This window comes from Gossypium raimondii, chromosome 9 (genome assembly GCF_025698545.1).
Source record: "Gossypium raimondii isolate GPD5lz chromosome 9, ASM2569854v1, whole genome shotgun sequence".
Taxonomy (NCBI): Eukaryota; Viridiplantae; Streptophyta; class Magnoliopsida; order Malvales; family Malvaceae; genus Gossypium; species Gossypium raimondii.
Window position 1 is genome coordinate 17,464,021 of NC_068573.1, and position 21,425 is coordinate 17,485,445.

General features: G+C 32.4%; 1 pseudogene; it reads left to right on the top strand.

Moving 5' to 3' along the window:
• Positions 1–12,563: 12,563 nt before the first annotated feature.
• LOC128032562 (tubulin alpha-1 chain-like) lies at positions 12,564–13,168 on the top strand (annotated as a pseudogene).
• Positions 13,169–21,425: the final 8,257 nt, after the last annotated feature.

Below are 21,425 nucleotides of genomic sequence, written 5' to 3' on the forward strand. Positions count from 1 at the left end.
AGCCTAAGTTCAAAAAGAAACAAAAGGGCTTATGCTACCATTCTGGTAAGTTGGGACATTTCAAGAATGAATTTCAATTTTTAAAAAAGAAATTTTCTTTTGAGCTTGATAATAACAAAAATTTTGTTTCCATGATTTCTAAAATAATATCGCACAAGATGGTCATGAATAATGGATTGATACTAGAGAAACCAAACATGTATGCAAAGACAAATGCATGTTCACAAAGTTCACACAATGTAAATATGACACTGACTTGTTGGGTAATTATTCCACCACACCTATCAAAGGCAAAGGGTTTGTTGAAATACAATACACTTTTGGAAAGGTTTTAACCTTGAAAGATGTATATTATGTAGCAAAATTTAGGAAAAATTTAGTGTCTGAAAGTCAGTTGAATAAGTTTGGTTTCAAACTTGTTTTTGAGGTAAATAACTTTATATTGTCAAAGGGAGGAATTTTTGTAGGAAAGTTTATATGTATGAGGGTATGTTCAAACTCAATATTATTAATAAGAATAAAGATATTGTTTTTGCTTATATGGTTGAATCTTATTGTTTATGGCATTATAGATTAAGTCATTTGAATTATAGAAAATTGAATGACATCCATAAGTTAGATTTACTTTTTGTTTTAATAATAATATTGAAAATGCAATACATGTATGTTGACTAAAATTACTAGAAACCTTTTCCTTAAGGTTAACAGGAAAACAAGAATGATTGGTTTATACATATAGATTTATGTTAAAAGGAAAGAGATATTTTGTTATTTTTAATGATGATTTTTTTTAGATATTGCTATGAATATTAATTGCATTCAAAAGATGAAGTGCTTAATAAATTTAAAGTTTGCAAATTTTAAGTTGAACTTCAGTGTGAATCACTTATCAAGTGCTTAAGATTAGATAGATGTGGAGAATACTATAACCCAAGTTAATTTGAATCCATTAAGGTTATCCATCAAGTTTCAGTCCCTTACACACCATAACGAAATGGTGTGGTTGTAACACCCCTCGCCTGACCTAGTCACTGGATTCGAGCTATAGGATGCCACATTCATTGTCGAAGAAACTCCATCAAATTCATAGTAAAAAAATTCATTTATATATTCTAATATGAGTTAATTACATTCAAATTATGCTAAATAATCAAATCTAAGCCTCAATCAAGCTTATGGAAGCTCTTTTGATGACCCGTGCATGAAATAGGATCAAAAGGGCTGACTTTGTGATGTCACTTCCTCCACATCATCATGTTGTCAAAATAGTATGTCACATTGTGACCTCAGGCCACTCAACGTCGCAACATGGCTCACTATTTTGGTCGATGGTGTAACGAGATGAGTTGCTCGTTGAGACATGAACTCTATTTTTGGTAAATTTTGAGTCACTTGGTACCTATTTCAAGTTTTCAAACAAACCAACCAATTTGGACACCAAACACGAAACTCAATGGCGTCAATACATACTAAAACATACTAGAACAAGCCATTCAATCACTTATAATCAAACAAGTTCAATATAGGCTTAACTTGAGTCAAAACATTCAATACAAAACACCTAATCATATATCAATCCAAACTAATCAATTTAGCATTCATTTGTCAATTCTCATTCATGCCACAACATCTTATAACATACCATTTTCAAACATCATGGCCACTTGTGATAACCTATATACATGTATATGACATATAATGTAATAGCCTGTTGTTCAATGGTGTCGAAAATAGTGGTTTCAGGGCACAAATCTGACGAGTAAGTTCGTAAATATTATTATTTAATATTTACTAGTCTAATATGGTTTTAAAAAGGTTTTTGATTTGGTAATTTATGTTATATGAATGATTAATTAAGTTCAAGTGGTAAGAACCTACAGTCAAGAGGTTTTAGAAAATAAGGTATCGGGACCTAGTTTCTATAAACTAAGTCGTAAATATTTTTATAAATATTTGAGAAGTGTTATTTAGGTTGTATTAAAGTTTCGTTAAGAAATTTTAACGTTTCGATAGTTAATTAAGCAAAAGGACTACATTGTAAAAGTTAAAAAGTCAATCACTAAATGTTTAAAGGTCTTAATTGATTAAAGAATTATAATTGGATGGTCTTAATGGATAAATAAACCATACTTAAAATAGTGGGACAGTGGATGCTTTAATTCCTTTTAATTTTAAGGTTTTATATGTGATTTAATTAATAAAATAAAATAAAATAAAAGGTTAATAAAATAAAGAAAACATAATGTTTTCTTCCCCATTTGCTTTTCATCACCGAATGTGCCATGGAAATAGAAAGGGAGAAGCTTCAAACTTCGGCCTTGCTTCGGATGATGCATGTAAGTCCATTTTGAACCCATTTCTCGTAACTTTTATGTTTTTGAAATCGTTGCAACTAGGTCCAACTAGCCCGTACCTTTGATTTGAAACTGTTAAAGATATTAAATGTTGCCATTGATGAATCGATGTGATTTTAGATGTTAAATGATGAATTTGAAGTGTTGGTTGATGTTTAAAAGTATTTTGTTAAGTAATTTTGATGAATTTATTGATTAGGGACTAAATTATTAAAATAGTAAAAATAAAAAGATTTGATGTGAAATTATTACAAATGTGTGCTTTATTGGGTGCCATGAATATCCAGCTGTTATAAATTTGCAATAAAAATGGTTAAATTGTATGTTTTAGGCACAGGGATTAATTTGAATAAAAGTAAAATGTTAAGGGTAATTTTGTAAAAATGTAAAAAATAACTAAATTGCATAAAATAAATTGTTCTACTATCTAAATTAATAAATTAAATGAAATTATTAATTTAGATCAAGATTGAGTGGAAAATCGAGAACGAAAAATCACCAAAAAGCCCATGTACTTTGACATTTCTGCGATATAGCCAGGTAAGTTCGTATGAACAATTATCATTTAATGGTTGATTAAATTGAATGTTTAACGTATGGTTCCATTGAAACAAATGAATATATATATATGTTATTATGAAATTTATAATGTAAAGAAACGATCGAAATTCAACGACGTACGACGACTATCGGGACCTGTTTGAACCTTAGGAATATATAGGATACAAATTACATGTCATTAGGGTTACCATGTTTTGGGTGCTGGTCCTGAATGTCCTACCGGTGGCTAAGTTTCGACATTTGTTGCGGATACTCGACAGCTTGTGTGAACAGACCCACTTATGGCTCGTATGAGCATCTACGTAAAGGAAAAGGAAATAGAATGGTTTCAACCATTGTTTAGCACACTTTGTGTAAGCTTTCCCGCGTATTTGATATTATTCTAAGGGGTTTAATGGGCATGAAAAGGGAAGGAACGATAAGTATTCAAATGACTTATATCATGAAAACTATGGAAAGGAATGAAACGGAAATGTTAAATGAAAGTATGTCTATGTTCATGAAATTAATGATTCAAGTGACGTTATTCATGTTTAATGACTTATCTTATGTTAATTCAAGTGAATTATGAATTGATGCACTAACATGTGTTGTTGATGATACTTAGGCTTGTGCCAAGCTATTGGTTGGATTGTATTATGTTTACTTATAACGTTATTATGCATTGAAATGGTAAGTGTGTAACATCCCAAAATAGGGCCTAAACGGAATAGTGGTTACAAAACCACGAATTTGAGATAGAAAATTTTATTGTGATTAATTTTTATGATTTACTGATTGATTGGATGCATGTGTTAGAATACCAATAAGAAATTTCAGCGATTGCATGTCTGAATTGCATATTAGGGTTTAATTGCAAAAGTGGGTAAATATGAGCTTAGATGATAAAGTATTTAATTGAAGTGCATAATTGAAGTAGAGGTCCTTAAATGGTAATTATACCATTAGATTTTCATGGACGAAAATGGGCATGCATAAATAAAAATAACTAAAGTTTTAATGAAGGGCATTTTAGTAATTTGGGAATAAAAAAAATTAAAAGGGAAAAAGATGACAAAATGTGCTCATCTTCTTCCATAAGGGCCGAAACATCAAGGGACACCATAGATAGGGTTTCTTCACTTTCTCAAGCTCATAGTAAGTGCATCCAAGCCCCGTTTTTAATTTTTTTACGTTCTTGGAGTCCTCGTAGCTCGGTTTAGCTTATTCTACCTTTAATTCATGTTAGGGTTCATATTTGGAAAAATATCCATAGGTGAAATGTGTTTATTTTGATGCTTTATGGTAGATTATGAAGCTTGAAATTATGTTAAACAACTTTTGATAGGTGATTTTAAATGAAAACGAGTAAAACGACATAATCGGTAAAAATACCTAATGTTCATAAGTAACTGTTAGAGAGAGAATTTGATGTTGCCATAGAAGGGAAAGATGTTCAGCATGCCATAAAACATAATAATAAGGGATGAAGTTTAATTTCCGAGCTGTGGGGAAAAAGTGTAAATATGCAAAAGTTTAGGGGAAAAATCATAATTTTTCCAAAGTTCGAGTCAAGGAATGTTTTGATGAATGTGAGTATCAAATAAGCTAAATTTGCTATTATAGATCAAGAGGAACGAAATCCGGAGTTAAACCGAGGAAAGAAAAAGGTTGAGGACTAAGTTGCTAGATTTGATTGTATTTTCTACCGATGTAAGTTTACGGTAAATAAATACAATATTTCAATAATTATTATTAATGTTGTTATTTTCCAAAAATTATATACTTATTTCATGAAATTATATAATGTTGACTCAAGTATGAGATGATAGAGAATCAGTGTTAAAAAGTCCCGTTGAAACATTAGGAATGTATCAGATACAAATGTCATGACATTAGGGGATGAGATCCCATGTAAGACCATGTCTGGGACATGGCATTGGCATTATTGAGGTTATGAGAGGTCCCATTTAAGACCATGTCTGGGACATGGCATTGGCACTGAGATGAGAGGTCCCTCGTAAGACCATGTCTGGGACATGGCATGGGACCGATATTAGAACTCCCATGTAAGACCATATCTGAGATATGGCATTTGTAGTACAGGAAACATCCCATGTAAGACCATGTATGGGACATGGCTTTGGCATGTTATTATCAGACAGGAGACCCGAGTATCCTTAGTATTCCAAGTGGTTCAACTGGCTAGTAAATAGAGTATGTTACATGAAAGTTCATGTAAAAGCATAATAAATAGATTCAGGTGAGTTATAAGGGTTAAGAATATCTCAGTTACCAGTTGAGAAGAAAATTTCAGCAAGGAAGGAGTAAGTTATAATCATGATTTATTTAAGTAAGCAAGTAAGTAAATAGAGAAGAAAGTAAAGATCATGATACTTGATGATAATTTATGAGTACAATTATTTATGATAAATGTTGTTATTTATTTGCTTGTAAACTTACTAAGCTTTATGCTTATTCCTTTTATTTTACTTCTTTTTATAGTATCGCCAAGCCAATTCAGGGATTGTAAGGGTATCGGAGATCGTTTCACACTATCAACAGACCATCTTGGTATTTTATGGTTCGAAACGTTTTAAGTTTTGGCATGTATAGGGACTTAGTCATTTTGTGTGTGTGTCCTTATGATATGGTTAATGAATAGCATGTAAATATTTGATAATTATTATCTATTGAAATGACTATTTAAGAACATATTTTGGTGTTATGTATGCCTAAATGATAGTTAATACAAAGAAATTATAAAAGAGTAAAAATTTGCAATGGAACAGTTTTTGGATAGTAGCATTGACATGATTTTGAAAAATCACCAAGAATAGTATAAATGAAATTAGAGAGTGAATGAGATATAGAATTAAAGATTTTCGAGTCTATTTTCACATGAAAGAAACGGTGTAGGCAAAGAAATTTTATATTTTGTAATATTTGAATTTTAGTGAGACAGGGTCAGAATAGTTTTTGAAGTCCCCTGTTCTAACTTTAGAAAATCATTAAAAATTGTATAGAAAGAATTATGATTCATAATTTATATGTCTATATTTTGAGTCTATTTTCAATAGAAACAAGCAGAAGCACCATATAAAGCCCGCACAATGAGATAATTGATTTTTAGTGAATAGAGGTCAGAACCATCGGACAGTGAAACATGGGAGAATTTAACGAATAAATTGTACTATTTGGCTAATCCAAAAATTCTAGAAATTTTATGATAAAAAGATATACGAGTCTAGTTTTAGGGAAAATTTACGGATCTAAATTTCGAGTTTCGCAACTCAAGTTATAATTAAATTAGTGACTGTTATGCAAGTAGACAGTTTTATTGTGAGTAGTGAAATAAATTATTTTGATTTGTTTAAGTATTCGAAAAATTTTTAATGTTCCCGGTTTGGACCTGGACCGTTTCTGTTGTATGTTTTAGGGTCTCGAGGGTCCTTTTTAGGGACATATTGATTGAACTTGAGTGAATTAATTTTAAAAGCAAATTTTTATGCTCTAAATTAGTAAGTGAAGCCAGGTAACGCCTCGTGCTCGACTTCGGCAACGGTCTCAGGTAAGGGGTGTTACAAAGGGTTCAAATGGAAATATGCTTATGTTCATGAAAGGGTGGTAAGGATTAAAGTATGTAATTTGTTATGAAATGGTTTATCATGTAGTTGATTCCAAAAGAGCTATGTTTAAATGCACTAGCTTGTAGTCATGGTTGATGTTATGCTTATGTCTTGTGTGTTATACATATGAAACTGGTGAGGAAGGGTAATGAAATCGTAAGTTCATAGTTGAATTGTAATATGATGAAAAAGGGATTGATGATTTGAGTGATGTACTTATATTAGAAACTTACGTATGCTATGAATAAACTTACCTAGTTTATGAACGAATATAATAATTAGTGAATTGATGATGTTATCTAAGTTAATGCTAAGTAAATGAAATGGAAAGTAAGAAGATGGAATGGTAAGTAAGTAAAGGAAGAAGTTCATAGTATTACGAAAAGGTTAATGATGGCGTAAAATGTATTATGTTAGGAACAAAAAAAATACATATGATGTTAATAGGCTTACTCATTTGTGAGTTGATGTTATATAGTTGTTAAATCTTGAGACATTGGTATATGCTTATATTTAACCTATAAAGTTCATTATTGAAATGAAATGTTATGTTTAAAGTATATACGAGCTTACTAAGCATTCATTTCTTATGTATTTATTTTCCTTTACTTTACAGATTATCGGAAGCTCGATCGGGTTGGAAACTTGTCAGAGATCTATCACAGTTTCGCATATATATGTCATTTTGGTTAATTTAAACTTGGTACTTTTGATGCCTTGTTGATATGTGTTATTTTGATAATGTATTAATGCATATTTAAATGGCCTAACTGATAGGTGATGAATTGACCTCAACATGGTCAAGTTATGGTATGCTTTAGAAAGGTTTTGAATTGATGTGCATGATTGAAATATGGTATAAATATATGTTGGTTGTTGGTACTATTTGGAAATGGCTATATTTGTGTCATTTTGATGGTTTTGATGTATGTGAGAAATAGTCCAAATGGTAAAGTTATTTTGATATGGCATGAATCTAATATGGTATGCTTAAATATGCACATGTTTAAGTATGTTTGGATTGACCATATTTGGTATGTTTATTTGAGTCAAAGTGGAGTTATGTTTTGAGGTAGATATGAACTATTTGTAATAGTATAAATGTGGTCAATTTATGATGAGTTTTAAGATGGAAAATGAATTAAGTGTTGATGAATGAAATGTGTCAAGTACATGTATATGTTTAGGTAAATTGTATGTTTGCATTTGAGGTGCCCATATGGCATATTGGTTAAAAGGAATTTGGTATTGGATTTGGTCTTATTATGCATGTTTTAGGTATGTTTTGAAGTTTAATTTTATGTGCAAATGGCTTGTAGCTATGAGCTTGATTTGGGTGAAAGAAATGGCTTGAAAATGGCCTATTTCTTGTCCACAGGACCTAAGACACAGGCATGTGCCTTAGCCGTGTGTGACACACGGCCATGCGACTCGACCGTGTGTCCCCTTTAGGCTTCAAAGGTTTGCAAGTCAGGCAGTTACACGGCCTGGCACACGGCCGTGTGGCTTGGCTGTGTGACCTAAGGCACAGAGTCACACGGGCTGGGATACTATCGTGTGTCCTTACTTCGAATGCCTACACAGCTTGAGACACGGACGTGTACCTTAGCCGTGTGAGTCGCACGGCTTGGCCACACTGCAGTGTGAAATTTTCTATCTGTTTCATTAATGTTTCAAATGTTTCTGATTTAGTCCTGAATCATTTCTAAAGTGTTTCTAAGGCCTCGAGGGATCAAATAAGGGATGATATGCATGTGTTTGGATGAATTATGCTATGATTTATGAAATGTTTGAAAACGAATGATTTGAGTTATGTTTTTATGGTGATGCTCTGTAACCCTATTCTAGCGACAGGTATGAGTAAGGGGTGTTACAATAAACATTTAGCATAACTATTAACTATCAACATTTAAGCTAAATTTCACAAGTACACTTCAACTTACCCATGTTCATACACCTCTCTATTTTATTTCATACCATACCACATTCCATTCATCTACTTATTGAGCTTTTCACTTTTAGCATATAGGCACACATATATCTAACATCATAAGCATTATCTAAAACACCAATTCAATAAGGTTAATACAACTAGCCACAATTAAACACATTTACATGTTGACATATACAACAAATCACCTATATACATTCCATAACCCTAAGGTTCAAAATGATCAAACATCTATTGATTCAACGGTTGGATAGTGTGAGCTTCGAATTGATCTAGCTTGACGTGTTTCGTAAGGTGATAACTTATAAAGGAATGGAAAAACAGATAGGGTAAGCATATATAATGCTTAGTAAGTTCATAGGTATTTAAACAAAAAATTACATTTTTCTTTCAATTAGATACACTAAGCTTCTAAATTTGACATAATTGACTAAACATAGTAAAGCACAACATAAACAATGGGAGTTTAACATATAATATTACCATATGATATTTCAATCATATATCATGCTAATTTATATTAAAATCAACGTTTCAATACCGTTCAAGCTCAATTTAACATTTATCCATTTAAACATCAAACTCATAACATACACAAGTATCCCAATACCCCAGTTGCTCGTCTGAGCTAAATATAAATACATGTCAGGTTAACTGTATGGGCTCAACGCAATTTGTAATGTCCTGAAAGTCAGTGGTGTCAAAAAACGCAATTTCAATCATATTTCAATATTTTATTTATTTGTTAAAGTTTGATTGCTATTCAAAACCTTCATAATTTCAGTCATATTTCAAAATCATTTGTTGATTAATTCAAAACTAAATAACTTGGTTATTCATCATTATTTGGAAAAATATGTTAATTTCGAAATCAAATGTATTTAGAAATCTCATTTGTAGACATTAGTAATTTTGAAAACTAAGTCTAGTTTTATTAAGAACTTGTTTCTCATGATTACAATGAGAAAAATGTAATATTGATAGATTTTATAAAAATCACAATGAAAATATTTTCTAAAATCATATTTGATTAAAATAAATATTTCATGTAAATTTGATAAAACTTTAATAGACAATTTAGAACCTCAAAAGCTGAGTCATATTTTTCTTCTTCTAAAACTTGTTTTCGTTGTCATAGCGGAAAAAAAAGTGATTTTTTTTTCATGCATAATCTTATCAAATACTAATTTATGCAGTTTTTAAAACTTAATGTCATGCAATCAAGTCAAGCAAATCAGAATAAAAATATCCCTAAAGTAATGTCTCAAGCCACAATCCAAGTCAAACTTAAAACAGTCCCAAAGTAACAAAATACCAAATCAGACTTTAAGTACTTTAATTTAAAAATAACTCTGACAGCATGTTTGCCCACCTAATCCCTCTTTATTCCGTCGTTTGGTTCAATGTATTGCTAATACGCGTGTAATACATTACTTTCCTAATCGGTGAAAACCACCGATTTCTAATCCCTCTCTTTTGCCCAGATTAGCTGCCGCTTCAGTTTACCCTCCCTGTTTTACCCTCCCCATTCAAGCTTCTGTTTTACCCAAAATCCACCGTCTTCTATTTCTTCCTTCTAGCTTTCTTCTCCACTCTCCTCGCTGTCTTCTCCTTCTCTTTTTTACCCCTCTTTGGCGTCACAACTTTGTATTGTAAACCCTTTGCCAACGCCGTCGCATTACTCTCTGAACCGATGGCGGACCAATCTCCTGTGGATTGACCCCACCGTCTTCCGGCATGCAGTCTCTCTCCGTCGGTTCTCAACCTCCCTCCTCCTCTTCAACTCCACAGTGAGTCATTTTTGTTGTAATTTTTTGTTTTGCTATTTCTTTATAGATGGAAATCAAGTAAATATATTTATATATTTTGAAATCATTGTTTCAGGATGAGTTTAGAAGAAAAGTTCTAGATTATAAGAAGTGTAGGGGAAGAATGTATTCAAGAGGATGAACTGCTAAATCTTCTAAATCTTAAACCTGAACCCATTTGCTATGATTGCTTCGAGCCTTCTGGCAGAATGCACATTGCTTAGGTATTCTACTTTTTCTTTTTTCTTTTTTTCTTTTTTAGAATCTTTAAGTTTTTTTCCCTCAAAATTTTATAGTCCTCTTATATTGATTTCTCTGTAGATGTAGGGATTGAATCTCATAATTGAATCAACTCTTTGATGGATTTGATTTATACAGAAAAACTAATTATGGGTTTGTTTATTTATTCCTAACACATCATAACAGATTGAAATTTGACAATTTAACTTTTTTCTGATTATTTGACTTCAAAGTTTTAGCTTCTTCGTAGTTATTTTATTGATTTTATTATTTTTTAAACAATTGTTATATGCATATTTCCTTTCAATAAATTTATGCTATTTCTTTGCATTTGTTTTCGGATCTAAGTTCTAACATACTTCTTTCATTCACTTTGCTTATTCATATCTGTGGCTCTACATTTAGATTTATTGTGTTTCTTTTAAATGTTGAATTCTTGTGGTCTTCAAATGAAATTAACTCAGGGCATCGAGTATTGGCCACTTGTGATGGATATAGCTCATGAAACAAGTCGCCCAAGATAATGAGGTGTGGGGCTAATAAGATCTTTTGATTTGTTTTATTAATATTTTTAGTAATTCTTTTGTTGACTCGAATACAAAATGTGTTTTTCTAGGTGTTGTCAAATTATGGGTCGTAGTGAGCAAGATGAGTTGTCATTGCCCAAATTCTTTACCCATGCATGCGGTGTCTTGACATATTTTTCCTTAAGGTGCTTCGCTCTGGATTTTATCCTTTCACGATTCCAAGGCTTTTAGAGAACTTTAGGTAGATTTATAAGTAAATCTCAATAAAAGTCTGAGTCTCTCTGCTTCAAGTTACTTCTAAGAATTACTCAATTTGTTAACCATATAAATGCTTATTAGGCATATTTTCTAAGTGATATCCATTGTTTCATTTTCTTTTTCTAATTGAGAATTTTCATTATGACATCATTTGGTATCCTTTTCTTTGGAGTAATTGGAATTTTTTCTCAATGTGTCCAAATAAAGAAAGTTCCAATTTCGATTGAAGATCCAAATTTACCATTATATTCCTCTACATAGCTATTTTAAGTTTGACAGTTTAAATAGAGAACAAGCATTAAGGATCTCCGGCATTGTTACTATTGATCTCCTTCCATTTTTCTGCAGTTTATTCTGGACTATTTTTTACAAGCTGTACCCTTGCTTGTGTACATTCTATGTTTTCTTGTAGGTTATAAAGTTAATTCAAACTTTTATTTATCTAAAGCTGCTTTAATTGCTTTATGTGGACAGGCGGACATTTGCCAGTTAGGCATGGATCAAAGGAAGGTTAATGTGCTTGCAAGAGAGTACTATGATGACATTAAGAGGAAAAACAAACAAATTATTTTGTCTCATTGTATTGTCCTACTTCAATAACTATTTTGGTTTTTGAGATCAATTGAATGTGGGGAAAAACTTTGCAGATTTAAGAGCCTTACCAAGACCAATTATTTTGAGATGCTTGATGAGTTGGACATAAGTGACAACCAGATCAGAGTTTTACCTGAGTCTTTCAGATTATTGTCGAAATTGAGAGTTTTCCGAGCTGATGAGACTCCCCTGGAAGTTCCACCAAGAGAAGTAATCAAATTGGGTGCTCAGGTAATGCTAATCTGGCTACAAATTTAACTTGCTAGGACCTTTCCTGTTTGATTTCTTATGAGCTACTAACTCATTCAACTTCTTTCTACATTAGGCCATTGTTGAGTTCATGGTGATCTCATTGCCAAGAGGGATACCAAGGCAAGACGACCAAAGAAGGAGAAAGGTTTTGGTTTAGGATTTGTTCGATTTGTTGGTCGTTCGAACCGCAAATCTGACGACAACATGTAACCAATGAATTACACTAATCTCAACAATTTGGTCTCTCAAGTACAATAAATGATGGCTTTAATTTGATTGTTTGAATTGTATGCGTATACTTATGATGTTTGGATCGTTTCTGAGTTATTTCTTCCTTGATCGCATCTTTGAGATTTGATGGTGCTTTGAATGTAGATGTGAATGAGTTTCAGATCAATTTAGTCCCATACCCTAGAATCCATTTCATGTTGTCTTTATATGCACCAGTGATTTCATTGGAAAAGGCTTACCATGAGCAACTATCGATGAGCGAAATCACAAGCAGTGCATTTGAACCAGCTTCAATGATGGCCAAATGTGATCCAAGCCATGGGAAATACATGGCTTGTTGCTTGATGTCTGAGAGGAGATGTGGTGCCTAAAGATGTGAATCTTTGCAGTGGCAACAATCAAGACCAAAAGGACCATCCAGTTTGTTGATTGGTGTCCCACAGGTTCAAGTGTGGCATCAACTACCACCTCCAGCTGTGGTACTGGTGGGGATTTGGCCAAGGTTCAAAGGGTAGTTTTCATGATTTCAAATTCTCTTGGTGTTCTTTGAAGTGTTCTCAAGGATTGATCATAAGTTTGATCGATGTATGCAAAGCGTGCATTTGTGCATTGGTATGTCGGTGAGGGTATGGAGGAAGGTGAGTTTTCAAGCTAGAAGACTTGGTGCTCTTGAGAAAGATTATGATGAAGTGGGCTTGGAATCGGTGAAGGAGATGAAGATGAAGGGATGAGTACTAGGCTAGAATATAGAGTAAAATCGCCAATGGACTTATTGGTCGACTAATAAAATGGGTTATTTTGTTTGTCTTCTCTATTGTATCAAACTTCAAAACATGTTTTAATGGATCTTTGCTTAATTTCGTATGCTCTAACTTGCGGTAATTTCATATGCTTCAAAAAGTATCGTGCTTCAAAAATGGGTTCTTTTGTTTGTATTCTCTATTGTAGTATCAAACTTCAAAACATGTTTTAATGGATCTTTGCTTAATTGTTTTATTAAATTATATAAGAATATTAATTATTAATAATTTTATTAAATTATATTTTTAATTATAATATATTTAATAATAATTATGTTAAATTATATTTTATAGTATCATATATTATGATTTGAGTAAATTCATATAAGAATATTGATTATTAAGAATTTTATTAAATTATATATTTTAATTATAATATATTTAATAATAATTATGTTAAATTATCTTTTATAGTATCATATATTATGATTTGAGTAAATTCATATAAGAATATTAATTATTAAGAATTTTTTAAATTATATATTTTAATTATAATATATTTAATAATAATTATGTTTAAATATGATTAAATTATTTATTATTGATATTAATAATCTTATTAAAATTTAAATAACAATAACAATAATCATTTACCCAAACAAATTTATGCTAAGGGTATTCTAGTCATTTTAATTTTTTCCATTATGCTATTACACCTCTATTACATTCAACCAAATACAGATTACTATTACGCCTCTATTCCATTACATTCAACCAAACAATTGATTTGCTATTACGCCTCTATTCCATTACACCTCTATTCCATTACGCCTTTATTCCATTACGCCTCTATTCCAATACAGCGAACCAAACGTGCTGTGAGAATCTCCTCCAAATGTCGTCATCAAATCCTAACCTTACGAGAAATCTAAAAGGATAGAAAACTGAAGGGGTTGAGCTATAAAGCCCAATATGAGACTGAACTTAAGTATTAAATAGGAATTTAGCATACAAATCAAAATATTATATAGAATTTATACAATTTAATTCCACAGAGTCTTAACTAACAACCAGTACTTAAAACATACATTTCATAAAAATAGCAGAATTTATATATCAACACAATTTCATAGAAAACAGTATGCATGAGAATGTCAATGCAGAGCTTTTCAAAAATCAGTGAAAGCTTTTAGAAAACATTCCTACCCTATCTCTGCAACACACCAATAAAAGAGTTCCCAAAACTCATTCATCCAATAACACACCATAATGTGGACAAGCCACCAGATAATTCAGAAAATCTGCCAAGTACAGATATTTGTGGACAAGCCACCAAAATTGCAGATAAACCCTCAGAATATGTGGTTAAACCACTAGAATGTGCTTATCATTAAACTGCCAAAATCATTGTAACAGACCTTTTTAGTGAAATCAAAATAATGGTTTCGGGATCACAAATTTGATAAGTAAATTATTAGTTTATTATTATTTTAATGTCTATATGATATTATTAAGGTCGTAGTAAAATTTCGTTAGATGTTTGCATGAGTAATTAAGTAAAAAGACTAAATCATAAAAGAATAAAAGTAGAGTTCTATTAATTAAAAGGGTCAAATGGTTATAGAACTTTAAAGTTAAAAGACTTGGATGGTAATTAGACCATTTTTGTAGTTAGTGGACATTCATGGCAAGGTTCTTTTTGTAAATTTTAATAAGTAATAAGGCTAAAATGGTAATTTGAGAATTAAAATAAAATTAAAAAAAGAAAACATGAATCAAAGTTATCATCTTTCATTCTTTGATTACAGGGAGGGAAGCTTGATTTTGAATTTCACTTGCACGGTATGATTTTTAAGCTCGTTTTTAATATTTTTATGTTTTCGAGATCGTTGTAGCTTAACCTAGCTATCCCAAAGATCAATTTGCAAAACTGTTAAAGATTTAGGGCTGTGCCATGAATTCTTTTGTGTGATTTTTGATTTTTTATGATAGATTATGAGTCATTTTTTATAATTAAACAAGTTTTGTTGAATGATTTTTGATAAAAATTGTATTTAGGGACTTATTTGTAAAAATAATAAAATTTCATGGTAAATTTGTGAAATGATGGTTTGTATGGATTGATTTAGGCCCCTAAAGAATTTAGCTAGCTTGAGAAAAGGATTAAAAGGCTTAAATTTCAATTTATGAGATTAAGGACTAAATTGTGAGAAGTTGAAATGCTAGGGGTAAAATGGTAAATTTTGCATAAAAATGAATTATGGATTAATTTTATGCTTAGAAGTACTCAATTGAATGGAACTATTGTTTTAGATCACAATCATGGAAAAGGAAAGATTTCGAAGTAGTTTCTGTGCTTTGCAATTTCTACAGTCTAGTTCGGTAAGTTCTTTATATGTTTATTTTTTGTTGAATTGAATACCTTGTTAGTGATTAGTCTTTGAATTCTGTTACGAATTATGTTTAAAATTTGAATTATATTGTTATTCGTGCTTTGTGCCTAGCAGGCTTTATGCCGGTGTTATTCAAGCTTTGTGCCTAGCAAGCTTTGTGTCGGTGTTATTTAGGCTTGTGCCAAGCAGGCTTTGTGCTGGTGTTATTCAAGTTTTGTGCCTAGCAGTCTTAGTTCCAGTGTATTAAAAGTTAAAATCCTTTAGAAATTTGTAGTTGAAATCAAATGAGTCTATTATCAAACTTACTAAGCTCTTTTGTGCTTATTAGTTTGATTTGTTTTTGTAGGACTCTTGGAATTGTTTCTTTGATTGGATCGACTTGGAAGCTCACACACTATCGTCATCATCTCGGTAGTCATTTTTGTTTTTGTTGTAGTTGGTTAAAGTGGCATGTATTAGGAAGGGTCTTTAGTAATATGATATTTTGGTGAATATGTAAATACTAAAAGTTGGTATGTTTATGCCTATTATTGAATAGTATTTGGAATTATGTTGCTTAGCTAAGTAAGCCTTTTGGAGCACTTATATATAGTAGATGTATAAAGTTTTTTGGTGCAAAGTGTTGAAGTAAGAATGCTTCAATTGTGTTGTGTGTTTTAGCTTAGTAAGTATTGGGATATGATGCTTGAATTGTGATAGGTTTTTGGCATGTTTAGGCAAGTTGAAGATAATGTATTTGAGGTGCCTTGCATGGCATATTGGTTGAATGATCTTGGACTATTGAAATGGTCATGTCATTTAGGTTTTGGTCATGTTTTGAGGTATTTTTAGATACATGTTTGATTTGGAGGTGGAAATGGCTTGCTTTTCGGATATTCATGTCCACGGCTTGAGACACAACGTGTGACTCAACCATGTGTGACACTTGGCTAGGAGAGATAGCCTGGTACAAGGGCGTGTGGCTTAGTTGTGTGACCTAACTCAGAGAGTTACATGAGCACAATTGTTACACGGTTTGAGACACGGGCGTGTATCTCAGCCATATGAGTCACACAGCCGCGTGACCCCTTCAGTCCAAATTTTCTAACTTCTTCTTAAATTCTCCACATGACTTCAGTTTAGTCCCAGATTGTTTCTAAAGTACTTTTAGGGCCTCGAGGGCTCGATTAAGGGACATTATGTATGTGATTGAATGTAATTAGATTATGTTTGCATTGATGTATGAAATGAATGATTTATTGTTCTGTTGGTACAGTAATGCTCCGTAATCCTATTCCGATGATATATACAGGTTAGGCATGTTTCAATCATCCACCTTTCAATATCATCCCAACCCCATGCATGTGATATGACATACAGAAACATTATTTTTCAGTGGGCATGCTTAACATGCGAATCAGATTTATATCATAAAATTGTACAGTGGGTGTGAATCACAGTTTTTGTTAACAAAAAAAGTTGCAACAAATCACATATTTATATTTCATGCGTATTAGATAATTCCATTAAATCACATATCATGAGCGTCAGAATGTAAACATAATATCTCATTTATCAATAATTACACAAACACAAGCACATCATCACAGATTAATCAGTTTAGAATCACTTACTTGGAAACCATCCTTTTTAACAGATTTATCATCTTCTTTTTGAATACATAGTGTATTTGTGTATAATCACATTTGAGATAACTTAATAGAGTATCAATAATCAATATATGTATATTTTACTTAACAAATAATCAAACATATTTTGTATTAAGTTAAACCCACACCTTGATCTAAGCAATTCCAATGCGAAAAATTTTTCTAACGCGCACTTCTAGATTTAATTTGATCTATCTAGGATCTAAACACAAAATGAATAATCCATCACTAAAACACCATTAATAAATATTTAATAAGTGATTAGACTTTGGCTTCTATGACAATACTTAATCCTATGATACCTAAATCGAGGATATGATCACTTCTAAAATTATTGACATTCCAATACAATAGTATTTGGTCCTTCATCATCAAAATAGTATATGAGATGTTAGTTTCGAAAAATAGTGATATCTAAAAAAAACTATTATATTCGGATCTTAAAAAAAATAAAGGAAAGAAGTGATTATCTATACCAAAACTTTGTTGAATCCACCGATCAAGAGGAGAGCAAGGATAAATCAAAGAAATACTTGATAGAAAAGGATATATTTGGAGGAAAGCATTTGAACTCATGTCTTCAAGGACAGCTCCACCATTACTAAATCACTAGACCTGATACTTATATACTATCAAATGTGCAAAGGTTATCTTAAAAAAAAAAATCATGCTCGACCATTTTTAGTTCACAAACCCAATTTCTACTAACTCAATTTTTGGGATGTGACAACATTTCCTTAAATTAGATTTCTAACTAATTTATTTAATAATTACAAGTCTAAATTAGAAATATATTGAGTTTTGGTATAGTAAGTTTGGTGAATTTTAGTTAATTAAGGTATAAGGACTAAAGCGTAAAAGTGGTAAAAATTTGATTGTTAAAGAAATGGCAAGTAAAACTTGTAGTAAGGACCTAAATGGCTAATAAACCATTAAGTAAATAATATTGGATGGTGGTGGAATGGGTTTTATGCATTTTGTATGAAAATATTAAATTAAGAAAATTAAAATTAAAATGTAAACATAAAATAAAAGAACGAAAATGCGAAGAAAGAGAAAACACAATGTTTTCATCTTTCTCAACCGAAAATTAGAGAAAAATAAATGAAGAATGCAAGGCTATGGCATGTAAATTTCAAAGCTTCAATTGGTTAGTTCAATTTAGTCATTTTCTTGTAATTTTTATGTTTTTGGAATCCCAAGAGCTTGATTTAGCTAGCATAGGGACTAATTCACAAAATTTTTAAAGTTTATAATAGCTATCTTTGATGAATCTTGAAGCTTTTAGTGTTGATATGCTAGTTTATAAGTTAAATAAGAAATAGGGACTAACTAGTAAAGTGATATTTGTTAGTTTTGAGTTTAGGGACTAAAATGAAAAGTAATTGAAATTAACCTGAAATTTCTACAATTTCTGAGTTTGGAGGGTTGTATAAGGGTGTAATTGAGAATGGTTTGAAAAATGAAGCTTAAATGTAAAGATACAATTTTTTTTATTTTAGGGACTAAATAAAATAAAATGTAATATAGGTGATTAAATTTACGGCTAAATAAGGCCTATAGGCCGATTTTAATTTTTAATTAGGCCTTTAGGCCAATTTTAACTTTAATTAGGGAAATAGGCCGATTTTAGGAGAGAAACGAAAATCTCGCCCAACTGGACGCGTTTCCCGTTTCTCTCCAGGGTTAGGGCTTTTTATTTTTTAGGGGTAGGGTTTAGGTTTTTTTGAAACTGTTTAGGGTTTTTGACTGAAACAACGAAAGTTTTTAGGTAGTTTTGAGAGGTTGGGGATGTAATAACGTGCCTCAGCACACATACATTTGATATGTCATAACGAAATAGGACTATCACCTTAGAAACCCATCGTGGGGAAATCTGATTTTGGGGTAATAATGCTTGATACGATCAGGGGTCGAAGTCTACCTGAAGGTTCCAATCGGAGGTTGTGGTGAGGTTACGGGTCTGAGTATAATCGGTGGGCTAGGTGACGGTTGTTACACGGTTAGGAGTTCAAGCTTTTTGGATACCCGAAAACAATGCGCTATATATACCATACATAAAATTGAGCCATAATCATACGGAAAAACTTTGGGGACTTCCAGTGTAATCAACGTAAATTTTTCTCTATTTCCAAGCTGCCGGTAACTTTAACCTTTCATTCTTGTTCGAAGGCTGACACCGAGGTGGACATAAAAGGGCTCTCAGGTGAAGAGCGGATGTTCCAGCACAATAGAGGTTAAACCCAAGTTGACGTGGTAGTGATTGTAGTTATTAATGGGTTGTATAATAACGACAATCATTGTCGCTCTGAAAGGAGCATCACCTTTACAGTACCGCAACAACTACTCCCCGCTTAAGAGTCCTCTTCTGTTCATAGTGGTATCGACCTTCGAATAAGAAGGAAGGTTAAAGGTACCGATTCCCTGGAACGGAGAAAAAAATTACATCAATTATAGCTGGAAGCCTCAGAGTTTTTCCGTATGAGTATGCCCTCAAAATTTTGTATGGTATTTCTAGGGCATCATTTTAAGGTATTCGAAAAGATTAAGCTCATGACTACGTAATGATTGTCAACTGGCTCCCTCGTTATACCCCAACCTATTACTGCAAAATGACCGTCAATTGAGACCTCCACCTCGACTTCCACCCTTAACCGTAGAAAGCAAAACCACCCCACAATTGACTTCCTTAGGATAGGCTTTGGAGGTATTGATCCCATCTTGGCATGATATATGAAATGTGTGCAGCTCAAACCGATATCAAATCACCGAAGACTCAAGAATACCTCGAAAGTAAACCAAATATTTTTAGCAGCCATAATTTTAAAGATCGAGAAATGGTTTATAGTAGAGAAATAGAGAGGATTGGAGAGAAATTATATGATTGAGGGATGATAAAGCTTGCTATCTGAGAGCCATTTTATAGCTACAGGGAAGGGTCTGCTCACAAAAGAAAACCTCGAAAGCGCACCAGAACATATTCTAAATGTGTTGAAGTGTTTAAAGCGTCCAGATTATTTGAAATGACAAGTCCTTTCTGCCCCGGGAATACGAAATATTTTAGAGAAAGCCTCCCAACAGGGCGCGCTTTCTCTAACACATTTCCTATTCTCAGGGGAGAGAGAACCTTTTCGTATGACTGTTGAGCATGTTATACAATGTTGAATCTTGATGAAATTATATGAATTCTAAAAGTGTGATGAAAACTATTTGCACAATATACAATATGCGACGAATGTCTGCTGTAAAAGAAATTCATAGGATGTATTCTCTTTCTCCCTACATAATTCTCTTATAAAAGGGGCCGTAATTTTCATAACATAGACATGCATCAAGTTAATATCAAACATAACAGACTTGTGTGTACTCCTTCGAACTACTCTTTACTTTTTTTTGTTTATTCATCCAAGTCATGATCAATATTGAAATTAGTCGATGAGTGAAATCTATTATATACTAAGATGATCAAACATGTAATACAAAGTTTTGGGTGATGTTTGTGGGAGCGAATTCCATGGAATTTACGATCAATAATACCATTCAAATGCATGAGCTATGGACTAAAATTAGGAGGAAAGACGGGGGATTGACCTAGGGAAAAATTATGAGGTTGCAATACAGATATTTTACATCAGTTAACCCCTATAAGTATGAGCTATTCGATGTTATTTGCGAGACACATCTCGTGATGGTCATATCATCTCATATTGAAAGAAAAAATGCTATTATTGAGTTATATGTCGAGTTTTTCGGTGATGATGGATTAGCCCATCTTCGACCATCGTCATAGCGAATATGGGTATGAAGCTGAAGCAGAAAGTCTTACTATAGGGTTGTGCGGTGGGTTTTCTAGCCTCATTCAAAGCGGCTACTATGATGTTCCCGAAACATCTATGGGTAGGCACTCATCGATCTCTGGCATTGATCTAAACATTGGGAGTTAGTACTAGTCGGGGTATTAGGATAACCCAAATCTAGACATTGGGGCCTGGCATTCAATCAGTGCATTCGATTTCAACTTCAGCATTGGGTCAACGTTATGGGTAGAAGTAGTTATATCGGGGGATCATCGATGTACATCAATCATCAAGTCGTTGAATATTCTAGCGGGTACATGGGTTATAGGAGAACCAATGACATACTCCTTTCAAAAGAGGCCGACGAGGATACGTCCAACACCGTGCTCTAATGTGACAATGATGGCATGGATGGAGAAGGGGATACAGGTGAGAAGGAAGGGGCTACAAACGCAAATGAGG